This window comes from Drosophila ficusphila, unplaced genomic scaffold (genome assembly GCF_018152265.1).
Source record: "Drosophila ficusphila isolate 14025-0441.05 unplaced genomic scaffold, ASM1815226v1 contig_286, whole genome shotgun sequence".
NCBI classification, from domain to species: Eukaryota; Metazoa; Arthropoda; class Insecta; order Diptera; family Drosophilidae; genus Drosophila; species Drosophila ficusphila.
This window is the reverse complement of record NW_025064189.1, coordinates 1,397,302-1,411,045: the sequence shown is the minus strand read 5'-3', so window position 1 is coordinate 1,411,045 and position 13,744 is coordinate 1,397,302.

Here is a 13,744-nt window from a genome sequence, read left to right as displayed (position 1 = left end):
GGCCATACTGTCTCTCAACGCGGTTTGCATTTCCAGGAGGCAGGAGCAAATGCAGACAGGACGAGGCCAGCAGCGACGCCACCGAAAAGGGGTAAACAATGCCAAAAGCACCAGCTCGGGCAATAACAACAACAAAGGCTATGATAATGAAGGCATTCATTATTATTCCAATTGCTGGATCCACCCACCCGGGCCATCCTGCGAACAGAATCCTTTCGCCTGCCGGCTGCCTCCAACTGCAGACTGGCGCCAAAGAAGCGATTAAATGAAACTGTGTCACAAACAAAATTCGCTTAAAGACATCGCAGACAGCAGCTAAGTCTTGCAGTTGAGATTCTTGTATAAATTTGGTCTGCTCAACGCTAAGCTCAATCATTTATAGACAAGGAAAAAGGACAAAAAGCTATAAGCAAATGTTTCAGTAGCTTATTAAGTCATTCATTCATTTATTTCTGCATTTCATTTATTTACAAATTAGTTAGACTATGTAGAAATTTAAAGAACGAGAATGAATTAACCTAATAAAAAGAACGACTAATAACGTTTAAAAAATTTAATAATAAATTGGGACCAATTTAAAAAGTATATAACATAATAAAACTACAATTAATTCAAAAAGGTATGAATTGATTGCTTGATTTAGTAAATAATATAAATGATTTTAAATCGCAGATTGAGAGTCATTAACAAAACAGATAAATCGTTCTCAAATCCCTGCTTTATATATTAAATCGGTGGAATAAATAAATCATAGTACCTAAAAGGTGCACAAGATTATAGGTTGAGCTCCTCTCGACTTGTGCGTCACGTGTGGCGAGCAGAATTGTAATTCATGTTAGGACCTCCGAATCCCGCCCACGTCCCTCCAGCGCTTCGCATAAATTGTTGCTACCCAATTACGAGCACTAACAATGAAGGCCACTTCCGCACCCCCTTAAATGCCCCCCACTCCATTGTCTGGGCCCGGTTCGTTGTAGTTGCCAATTTTAGGCCAAAATGTTATCATGTCACTCGCAGTCGTCGTCATTGTGCCACACGCCTCCACTTTTCCCCCGCCGCAACCCTTCCGCTTCCACCACAGGCAGCATTCACGTCCCACGCTTTTGGAGTGCGAATTTGCGTAAATATAATTTATTTACGCAATGGCCAAAGGACCCGAGAAGGCGGGATTATGTAAGCCTGGCCGGCACACACAAGTGCAGTCCAGCTGCACTCTGCCGTCTGCCGACTGCCTTCTCCCGTCTGCAGTTTGCAGCTGCAGCTGCAGCTTTTGTCTGTCTGCCAGAGGCGTGACATTTAAGGCTCTGTCACATTGGTCGCACATCCTGCGATGCGGTTGTCTAGGCCCCCAAAAGTCAGGGCGTTTAATTAGAATGCGGTTGGTGCTCCGCTCCGGTCCCAAAATCCATTTGGATGCAGTCAACGGCCAGGCCAGTGAGCCTCATGCATTTATTTAAACATTTTTACTCTTCCGCTGCGATGGATTGCCGCCGATTGTCTCTCGATTGGCTGTTGGCCCGGCCAACTTCAATCAAAGCTCAAAATTGAAGTGAAGCTCGGTGTCTCTGGGGAATCGCGTCTGCTTACAAATAAAGCGGAGCGAGTTGGTTAGAGAGCGAACTGCGCCAATAGCAATTGCAATTGCGAAAGCATTTTCCTTTTCCACGTGTATTAACATAATCAAATTGGATTTGTGCACAGGATAATGATGAGCTTCATTATTGGTTATATTCCCGCTGTTGTTGCCATCACATCCATGTGTGTGTGTATGTTTGTCTGTCGTATATTTTTTTGTCGTCCTTGTCAGCGTTGTTGCTTATTATAAATTATAATGAATTTGCTCCTGCTTCCACCAGCCACTTGTTGTCAGTGGCAACTCCACTCAGGCGATGGCACTTGCTCAGTCCGCTGGAAAATGAAGGCACATGGAGAACCAGGCAGTCGGTCTATCAGTCTGCCTTCTACCATAATCGAAGATCCTGCCAGACTTCTCTGGCGAAAACCTGTCCTCTCGCGTGTGTCGCTATCGAAGGAATATATTTTAGGACCGCCGTTCTTCCCTTCGAATGCCTCGCAGCTACAACATTTTCAATGCTTATTATGCAAATTTTGTCAGAGTTTCCCTCTCCCTCAATCCAAAAAAAAAGTGTAGAAAACTGACAGTGATAGCCGCGGGACAATTTGCATCGTCTACAATTAAAATTTAAATCACAAGTAATTTAATTGAGCCAAACTCCTCGGGCCACTTCAATTTCGTAATGGTTTAGGGTGGTGCTGGCTTTCGGAGCGCAATTAACCAGCAATTTTCGCATAAACGTTTCTTTCATAATTGAGCTCTCTCGCCCAACAAAGCCAAGCAAGTCGAGGAGTATAGCCACAAAAAAATAAGCGAGCAAGAAAGGAAGAAAGAAAAATAGACAGGAGCAGACTTTTCAATTGGCAGCGTCGCAGTCGTGCGCTTCTGCTTCTGCATTATCTTCATCATCATTATACCGATGATTGCCTTCATCAACTGGCATATTATCGTTGCTTTTAATTTTTTTGCCGGCTTTTGTTGGCAGTCGCTAGCAGCCAGTGCAATTGTTACCCCGAGTCGAGCTGCCAGTCGAGGAGCCAAAGCCAAAATGTCAAGGTGGGCCAACAACACACAACGAGTTAGGTCGATTCAAACACAGATGCATTATGACAAAAAGAAACCGTTTCGCATTTAAGTGGTAATAGGATAAGTAGTTTAGTTGGACCGCTTCACACACACAAGCTGCCATCGCATTAGCCTTAAACAGATCTTAAGGCCGATTCCGCAAGCCTTTAAATGCACCAATTTCGTTTTGTTGGCAGTCAGAGGACGGGAATGCCCCAAACAGGCCACCGCAAGATGAACCGTTTATGGTTATGAGTCCCGAGGGCGCAGGAAGAACGATTCGCCAGAAGAACCCGTTTCCCGTCTCCGATTCGTTGGCCTGCGAACTGCGAACACTTTAAGGCCGATAAACGACCACCGAAAAGGGGCAAAAGGATGTGTGCTTCCCCTGTATGTCTGTGTCTTTATTCTTTCGTTGCCTCTTGAAGAACACACTTGAGGTGGGATATTAAAAATACATGGCCGTGCACACAGGCCGAGAGCTTCGTTTTGGGCTCCACTTGAGTTACAAGTGGCTTATTTACCTTACGATAAGTGCAGCCTGGAGTGCCATGACTCGACTATCAGGCCCTTGGAAAACTCTCTGCCCACGCTTTTCGCCTTAATCATATCAATAATTATTTCTTTGGCGACGCGGGGAAGGCCTCTCGAGGGCCTAATCGACTTGAATATGGGGTTAGCTTTTGTTTGTGTTTCCAGTGGAGACAACTTTGTTAAGGGAAAGATAAACTTAAGAGCGAACCAACTGATATCATTACTCAATATCAAATTAAGCGCCTGGAATGAGCTTGAAGTTCATCCTGATTTTCTGGCCAATAAATCAGGTAAAATTTTCAATAAAATGATGCGAGGCCTGTTGACGACGAAATCCGACCTACCATTTCGTTCAGCTTTTGCGCTGTAGGGCCTTGGCCCATTGATGATTTATGCCCTGACCGCAATGATGGCCCGGCAAACATGGCCCTGGCCAAAAACGTTGAAAATTAAACGCCCAGCAGCAAGGACACGGGGTGGTGAAAGTAGGAGGGGAGAGAGGAGAGTCTACCAAAATATTTATGACAACAGCAAAGGGCAGCTGGCAACCGAGACAACGTTGCGTATGCGTCATATTAATGGACAAGGCTCGGCCGGTGGAAATTTTTTGGAAAGCCAATTTGCGTATGGTTTTCAATTAAAATGTCACATGAGCTGTAAAACAGTTTGATGAGCCTGTCGTCCGAGTTGGCCATGGGTTGGCCATCGCCTGGCAAAATGAGATATTGGCAACGAGGTGGGTGAGATATCATCTTGTGACTTCGTTAGCGGCAAGCCGTAGTTTATGTCGGTCCATGGGAAATCGGCCATATGCCGAGTGCCACACGAAAATTAAGAGTTTCATAAGTAGCAGCCACGCCCACTCACTCCCTCATTTTTCTTCTCGTGTCATACGCAAATTATTCTCTGCAAATATTTTCCTGTTTTGCTTTACTTTTTTAAGCAAACTTAATGAGATTTTTTTACGGCTCCATTGACATCAAACGAATTCCTTCGTTTGGCAGTTAATTAAGGCGGATTAGGGTGGCCCAAAAACCAACCACACGCACTCACACATATGTATGTATAAATGTGTATAAATGCGATGTTAATAAGTGTCTGTATCTTTGCGGGCGAGAGTACGGAATAGAAAATTGCGGCTGTGGAGTCGTCTTTTGCCACTTGGTTGGATGTCAGCGTAGGATCCTTCGGCAGGATTGCATGCGCACATATTATCCTCAATTAGCGCGCTTATTGTTGGCCCAAAGCCCCGGTTGCAGCGCACTTCGCTCGGATCTGCCCGGTTTTCAGCCGGAGGAGGCTTAGGCTTAAGTACCCAAAGTTAGGCGCTTGCCATGAAATGCAAACTTTACGTTTCGACTGCCACTATCCATAAACCATCTCTCCCTCCCCCTCTCTCTCGCTCTCTCGCTCTGCCACTCTGCACTTTCCGTTCTGTCTCGCTCGCACTCGTGCTCTCTGCCAGCCAACGTTGTTGTTGTTTTTATTTGTTATGCATTTTGCCCGGAAATTGGAGATAATAAGCATATTGTTGTGCGAAAACAATGGCCATGCTAATGATGTACATCAGTGTGGGTGAGGCACATGCATGCGTCTGCCGGCGCATGTGTGAGAGTGCGAGTGTGTGTGTGTCTATGGTCCTGTGTGTGTTAATAACTGCACACGTAGGCAAGTCATTGAGTTTAATTCAGACAAGGCAGCCTCAATTGATCCCTGAAATCCAAATTCAATTTATAGCTTCTCTTCTATATTTCATTTAGGTTATTTCTTTAGAAAAAGTATTAAACCTTGTAAGTTGATTAACAATTAGTGCATTTAAAAAATAATTTTTTATTTTATTCAATTTTAAATTTTGAGGCAAAAATCAAAGCAGGGAATATATATTCAAAAATTAAACACTTTGAAAAATAGCTTAATGGAAAGATTGGAAAGGCAATTGGTATTTTCGTATTTGATTGCATTGTATTAATTAGAATTAAGAGTATAGCGAACATAAGTTTTCTATTCTTATTATTAACATTTTACTTTGGGTATGCAACCCTTTTATACATGGAGTAAAAAAAGTTCACCCTAAATCAATTTTTTTTGGGTAACCATATCAAAGTCTTATGTTTCTTGAACATTGAATTTGAAACCCGGAATTAGGGCCGACTGCGCTATGAATTTTATTAGCAAGCATAAGCGTCGGCTTGTGTTTCGCATTCACCTTGCAGCCTTTGCTCGGCAAGGCTTAGACAAAGTGCATTACAAGTCTCGGGGAGAGGACCGAAAAACTTCGAATGGGAAACACAACAGAACTAATTGAATTAAAACTAAATGCAACTTTTATCCCCAGCAATTACGGAAGTGGATGAGAGGGACAGGCGTTGGCACGCCCTAAGGAGGGGGCCAAACATCAAGCCATAGAAATACATTTTCATTTTCATTTCTATTTCATTACAATTTCATTTAAGTGAAGCTTAAAAGCGCACCAAATGGCAAATGGCTGCCTGCCGTGGCAATTATTTTTGTAGATTTTGCCCACACCCAGGATTCTCCCAGTCCTGTCCTCCCTTTGCCACCCAAAATGTAGGTAAACAATGGCAAAAAACAAAGAGTAAGAGCCAGCCCAAAAGCACCTGTAAAACAATAGACCGAGAAGAGGAGGCTGGCTGGGATGGAACAACAACAGCAGGAAGCAAATAGAAACCAGGCGTGCTTCGAGATTGAAAAACAAGTTAATTGCAATAGCTTTGGTTGGCTTGGGCTCGCCTCGGTCGAGCTTCTTGGTCTCCATCTTGTTCTTGGGATGGCCAAACAATGGGAGTTTCGCAAGTTTAACAAAATGCTTCCAAAGGCAAGCCCATTTCACGAAATCTTCCCTCACGAACCATCGCCTTCGATGATCAACTCACGGGTTCACTTCTATGCAGCTCCCTCTTATTTATTTGATACTCGAATAAAGTAATTAATTTACTGAACACACACGCGTACAGATACTTAGTTAGACAAGAACTCCACTCACATGTTCCTAATGGCAATAAATACATTGGCATATTCAATATTTTATTTATTCGAAGCGTGCCAATTGGCAGTCCTTCTTTGACTCCCTTTTTTCCCAAACATTTTGCGGTCTTTCCTTTAATTATATACCCGAGACTCATGTGCTTAAGCACTTTTCAATTGTCTTTTAATTAGATTTTTCGCTAAAAAGAGCAGCACCTTGGCAACAGAAACGGCACCATAAGTTCCTGCGGCTATAAATTTTACGCGCCTGCGGGTAATAAATTTTCCATTGCCTTTTAATTTGCATATACTTGGAGCCCGGCGAGGGACATAACAATAACATCCATTTAACCCCAGTCCAACCACTGGGCCACTAATTACAGTTTGTTAATGAATAGGCGCAGCGCGGCACTTACCTGTAACGAAAACAGAAATAGGTTTAAGCGATTAAAAAACTTGTTCAGTCGTTTTCGAGCAACATTAAAGGAAGTACAAGTTGAGTGCGGCCATAAAAGAATTCATTAATTGTGTACGGTAGGTCATTTTACCAAATCGTCGGAAAAACAATTTCATCGAAAAAATAATTACCAAGAAACGGCGGTCTATAAACGAAACATCTGCCATTATACGACCTTTACAAGTCTATCGGATTACAAAAGATAAGTGCGGAGTAAAGTTTTTAATATAAAAACCGTTTTAAAGTGAAAATTGTTAAAAGCTTATAACTTATAAAGAAGAAATAAAATCCAAAATCGATTTCAATGGCCTTAGCTAAAGTATACTTAAATCATAATCGGAATGGTATTTAATTGCCTTTATCTGCTTCAACATGATAAAAGAAATATTATTTTTTTAGATTTTGCAAACCCTTCAAGCAGTGCTAATCTGGCTGAAAATATTGGTTAGTTTGAGTTTCTGAAACCACAGCCATCTCAACATGTGATCCACTCGAAACGCAGTCGAGCCGAAAGCGGCTTAACTATTTTTCCGACTAATTTTGTCTGCAATATTATTTCAGATATTTTTCCCCCACTCTTTCCGTGATTTTCCGGCAAAAGTTGAATTATTATGAAGACCTATTAACATGTTTGCACTGGCTCTTTCTCTCGGCCCTCTTGACTTTCTAAATCGAGTTGAGCCAAGTTGAAAACTCTCAATGGGGGCGGCGTTTACTTCCCATAGGATTGCTACCCAGGAATAATTTACGAGCCGCTCTTGATCTGCTGCACATAAACTGCCAGATTTTTGCCAGCATAGTTTAGTTTTGCATGTGCGGTTGGGTTTTAATACCGAAATAATTGCCGCAAATAGTTTCCGCTCGCAGTTCTGTGCGAAAAGAGGAGGAGTTAATTAGAAAAGGTCTCAAATGGGAAGGAATGGGAATGATACGCTTAAAATCCAGAGGATACAGCCAGCGAACTCAAGCAGTTGCGCCGAAACTTAATTAATAAGCAGTGCATATAATTGATATGATCCTGGCATTCCGCCTGGGTTGTTTATGAAACAACGAAACAACGAAACAACTTGAAAGTCAAGTGCTCTTCGCTGGCATGCGTGGCATTTAAAATCAACGAGAAACAGCCAGCGATGGACGCACAATCAATGCCGTGTATTGTTTTTCAGTCCTCGTGCACTCTGTGTACTCCGCTTTCCCTCTCCCTTTTGCGATCCTTCCACGAAACCATTGTTATTATGGATTATTGCCTCGGCGGAAGCTAGCGCACATTGCGTATACGCAATGTACAGAACAGAATAGCTCTTTTGCCATGCGTATTTTCCGAATTTCTGTATGTGGTAGACGAAAACTCAACGCACAAGATAAACAGGCCAGGCCAGGCCAGACCAGACCCGACCAGAGCAGTCGAGGCCAGAGTCGGGAGTCCATGGAAATTAAGCCAATGCCAATGACTGGACTGCGGTTGCTGCTCGAATGAGTCTCGGCCACGTTAATTGCAACGCTTTGTGAAGTCTTCCGTGCTGGAAGGATGCATATATGCACCACTCGAACGCACTGAGAGTTATGCATTTTTTGCCGTGCGGTTTTCACACCCCTTAATCAACCCAAACCACCCACCACCCACGAATTTTCCCGCCTGCGTGCGGAATATTTACTGCATGGCACATTAAGCAGGCAAGTGGTGATATGATTGAGTTTATGAGAGTCTACCACCCATCCAAAAAGTTCTAAAATTAACTATCGCTTTTTCTCCTCTTACTCTTTTTTTTTTGCATTAATTGATAGCAAGTAAATTTGGCCTGGAGGAGCTCGTTGCAGCGTGAAATTCAGGCTGTTTTTGTACACGTTGCCAACTCAGTGAGCTAAGCTTCGCCAAAGTATTGATGAACTGATATTGCAGATGCCGTGGATAATTAGTGACAGGCTGCAGTCGAGTGGAAAATGATGTGAGAACAGAGAAAAAATGTAAAAACAATCGGGAAAGTGTGTTGTTTTTAGCAAGGAGAGAGCGGCAGCGTTTTATCTTTCAGGGTCGTTTTACCTGCCCGGAGGAGCAGCATTTAAAATTTAAACCGCAGAAAAGTAAGTTTTGCAGCAGCCGCAAAACTTTTCCCAATGCAAAACTGGGCAAATATTTGCCCTTCGACTTTGGCAACAGCTTTTGCAGTCCGTTCAAGTCCAGAAAGCCCAGGCGATTCTCGGCAGAACCCGCAGGCGCATTTACTTCAAGGTGCACCAAGGTAGGAGTAATGTGCAACTCAGGGGGAAAACAGAGAGTGGAGAGCGGAGAACGGAGGCAATTCCTGGTATCAAACAAAAGGCAAAATGCAGAAAACATTTCACTTGGCTTTTGTTATTAAAAAATTCCTAAAATTACCAAAGATAAATATTAATAACAAGCCGCAGCTAACAGTTGCTCCTTCGTCCTGGCAATGGTCCTTCGCCAGGAGTTACTCTTACCATTCCTGTTCCCGTTGTTGTTCTTGTTGTTGGCAGGTATTTTTTAATTTGCATTGTGCGGCTTGAGGTAAACTGAGGTTGTGTGGCCTTCCTTCGATGGGTGGGGCGGGGGTGAAGAGAAACTCAAACAATTTGCGGTTTTCATTAAGTCATCTTTCAACCCACCGCTCACTGCCAACTTGCGGAGTTTATTATATGAAATAATTTATCCGAGTGGCATGCCAGGAGCAAAGGACACGCAGGACACGCTGTGACAGCTGTCATTAAGTGCAGCAGCAAGCATTTGAATAAGCTAACCCATGCTCCTCCACAATCTTGGGAATACTTCCCCAAAGAAAAGAAACCCGAACGTCCTGCAATTTGTGATCGTGGGTAGAAGCTTCTGCGGTCAATGAAACTGATGCATGTGGCCGAAACGGAAAAAAAAGGTGAGAGAAGACCTCGCCGAAGACGAGGGAGTTCAGTGCATTTAATAGTTTCCATTTTGTTAAATTTCTGCTGCTGCCTGCGGCTTTTGACGTTGGCACTTCCGTTTCCGCTTGAATTATCGCGCACAGCAGGCGATGTGGGGCGGGGCCACGGGAAATTGCATTAACTGTGGCAAAAGTCGCTGCCAGCCTTTGGGTTGCTGTCTGCGTTTAATATGCAACTTTTCTCACACACACACACATAGACACACACACCCACAAGCGGCGGCACACCTACCTCCAGCTGTCTTGCGTCATTTTGAAATATTTGTGGCATCAAATGCAGTCGTCAACTTGATTAAATGTCATGCATAAAGCAACAGCCAAGCTGCAGATGAAGATGGGGGATGTGAATGGATCTTGGGGTCTGAAGACTTCACACAGAGAGAGGCTGTGTGGGGCAAGCAAGAAATTGCAAGGCGTTTCGAACGAAAAAGAGGAGAAAAAAACCGAAGAATACGAACGTTGGCAACGGAAGGCGAATGGCGTAAAGGGAGGAAGCTGGCTAAAAGCAACTGCCAGATGAGTTGAGCAATGGAAGCTGGAAGCTGCAACCTGCCGGGCTGACATGACCCCAAAGTGACATGCAGATTTGTTTGCCAGAAATATTCCTTATGGCTGCGGTTACGGCGCTATTACCCTGCGGGCTGCCTTCGCAGGAGGAGATCAATTACAAAATGAAATGCGACTGACTCATCAAAGAAAAAATCCTCGTCAGCGTAATTATACGAAGCTTTCGCCAAAATTACTTATAAGCACGAAACTCAACACAAACATATTGCTATCCGAATTCCAAGATATTGTAAGTGTTGTATTTCAATAACACAAATAATTGAATGGAACTCAACGGTTTTTCATAAATTTAACAACTTATTAATTCATTTTAAAGTGCTAAGTAAAAACTCATAAGAATAACCAATTAAATTTCGAATTTCACCAGAAGGAATTTAACAATCACTTCGGCTGAAATGAATACCAAACCTTTAAGCAAATTAAGAAGCTTAATCTCAGGCTTCAGTTACCATAGACAAATTAGAAAACAAATGAATTAAATGCATTTTCATTTGTTCAACAAAGGTAAACAGAATTCCGAACCAGAAGTGAACACTATATAAAATGAAAAACTCAATTGTACATTAATTACATTTGCTCGGGCCTCACTAGAGCTGAGATTATTACACATACGCAGTGTTGACAGACAAAGTCATCAAGTGCCGACGCCCCTCCTTCCCATTCTCCATTCCATCCACAGACATATATTACTTTAATTTCTTTTGACAAACCACACACACTCTTCGCAAATGCACACAAATGCGAAATATATTTGTAAATTAAATCAATTTATTTGAAATTTCTTGGGCCAGAGCGGAGGCTTACGAAAATATGCAGCAATTTATTTTCTCGTCCCCTCCGTCCGCCAACCGACTTCTGTCTGTACATTTGATTGAAAATGCGAATTACTCATGTATATAGCCGGGCGTTCTCGTTCTCTGTTTGCTATATAGGGCGAGTGGCAAATCTAAAATCAAATCAAATCAATTTTCTCAAATGTTTCTTGGTAGCTCTAGTTCCATCTTCCTCACAGCATCGCTGGCATTGACGCGCTGCGTTCAACTTGGCATTTTGTTCCCGTCTGTCTGCGCAGCTCTGATTGATCGAATTTAAATTTTTGTGGCACATTTCAAGGCTGGCAGTCAATAGAAGAAGCAATCCTGACGGACTGCCTTTAATTATGCCTTCGGATGCCGAGTGTGAGTGGTATTTTCCACAGATGAAGCGAAGATCGCTGTGGATTTTATATTGAAGGACGAATATAGAAAGAGACTGGTCCTCCATTGAGGGAAAACTTAATAATACCAGACTGACGGTCGCCTTGCATTCAACCCTCATATTCCATTTTCCAAGCCCAAACATGCAAGAAAATAGTTGGAAAGGGCAACGCAAACAAGCCGCAAAAATGTTTGAAATTTTACAAATTGCCGTTTTATTGAGAGGTAAGGCCGAGGAAATATAAGGATATTGGGCATCTCCTTTTGGGACGGCGTGTGCACAACGAACCAGACATAATTAGCAAAAGAATTTTCTCATCAAATGTGCAAAATGGTCCAAACAGCGACCCAAGTGTCGAAAAAGCCTTCAATAAAAACTCACAGAGGAATACGAAAAGTTATGAATCAAATATTATATAGAAAAAAGTCAGGCGAAGAGGCGGCCAGATAGGAAAAAGGGGGTGAAACTTTTTATGATTTCAATAAAGTTGTTAACTTTATTAAAATTTTTGCTCAGCTCAAGAAAAAGTTGTCTAAAAGCCAGCCGAGCATAGAATTACTATGAGAAAATACTTTCGCCGACTACGACGTCCATAAATTGACAATTTAAGTTCGAGCTCAGGCAGGGATGGCATAAAAAAAAAACTGAGAAAAGAGAGAAAAAGTGGAGTAACTAGCGAAAAAGTTGTAGTGAAATCGCGCATCAATGAAGCATAAATGCATAATGCCAAAGGCAAGTCAAACTAATAAATGTTCAACAATGAAAGGGGCAGTATTCAGCGGCAGGACAACCATCCTCGTCCTTTTTCCTCTTCCCCAACGTCATCGTCCTTTATGGCCATCATCGTTACATGCTAAATTACACGCCAAATTGCGCACAGCCAGCCAGCTCTTCGGCTTATTGATTTTAAGTAAAAATCTGACTCTAGGTCTGCAAATCTAAATCGAAACGGGAACGAAAACGAGGGGAAGGAGTTTGCGGGGTTTGGGAAATTCGAAACGAAAATCTAAAGTGCTAGCCACTTGTGCCATAAACAAATCAAATATTTCTCATATTTCTACGATTTTCACGCATAACTGCATCAAAGAAGGATTGCAAGGCAGCTGGAAAATGTGTTGCATGCACCCAATGGAAAAAGGGTCAAAGGGAAGGAGGAAGGGAAGGCAGCCAGGTAAGCGATGCCCAAAGCTTGGCCTTTCCAGCAGAGAACACGAAAAGAAATGCATAGTTAAAGTTTGCTTTTCCCCATTTCCTTTGTGCATGTGTTGTGGGGTGAAATCATAAATTCATCATTTAATCAGTGGCGGGGGGAGGGGAAAGGGGAAGGGGGGTTAGATGGTGGGGGATTCAGAAAAGTCATCGATAGCATCGAGCATCGTTTTACGGCTCACTGGCCAGCAGATTTATTGAGCGCGCTTTGCTTGTTTGGGCTGTGGATTTGGGAAAGCGTTGGATTTTCCTCCCCCTCCCTCCTTCCATTTCAATCGTTGCCTGTTGCAAATCGGAATTCTTGGTTCTACTTGATTAAAGGAAGCCACCCATATCCCTTCCAATTATCAGTTAACTCATAACTAATTTATACTTTGTAAAACAATTTGTTCGGCTTTGTTTTGCCCAGCCATAGTTGCGAAAAACCTATATATGCCACATAATTAAAAACGCAACTTTATCAGCAGATAAACAAAGAAAAAAAGCAACAAGGGAGGCGGAGAAAAAAAAACACGAAGTAAACAACTAAAAAACAAGGTAAATAAGAGGTACAAATTATGAAGCACTTCATATTCTCATCTCTTCCCCGTTTCGTTTTCGAGCCAAAAACTCAAACCAAAGTCGGGGTACGGGCAATCAACACAAAACGACCTCGTCAACAACTCCAGCTTAAGAGCAAAAATATCACAAGTGGGCGGAACAAAAAGGGGGCGGGGCTGGAGGCTGGACCAGCATCATTATCATCATCCACGTCACCCATGGCAACTTTGTTGCTGGCAGCATAGTTGGCAGCAAAAAAAAAAAAAAAATAGAAGAAAAAAAAACATAAAACGAACGAAAAGTTCTTTGGGGATGGGTTCTGCCTGAAAATGGAGGCTGGGGGCGCTCTTTGCCGATTGCTAAGCAACGCAACAGTTTGCCATGGCTATAATACGTTATAATTTGTTATTGAGTTCTCTTCAGAGCAGCTGCAAAAATGCAGGAAAAAACGAGGACTGAGGACGGAGGAACGAGAGCAGCCAGAGCCGAGCTGAGCTGAAGTGAACTGGGCTGGTGCGGTGGGAAATATGCGAAAAAGTAAACAAAAATAGAAAAGCCATTCGGGCCATGTTCGAACGGCAGTTACCCTTCCTTAAAATCGCTGGAGAAATATGAACAATTTTTTGGGTTTCCCTCAGCCTAATTTCTGTTCATGCGAATTTAATCATCCATCAGGGGCAG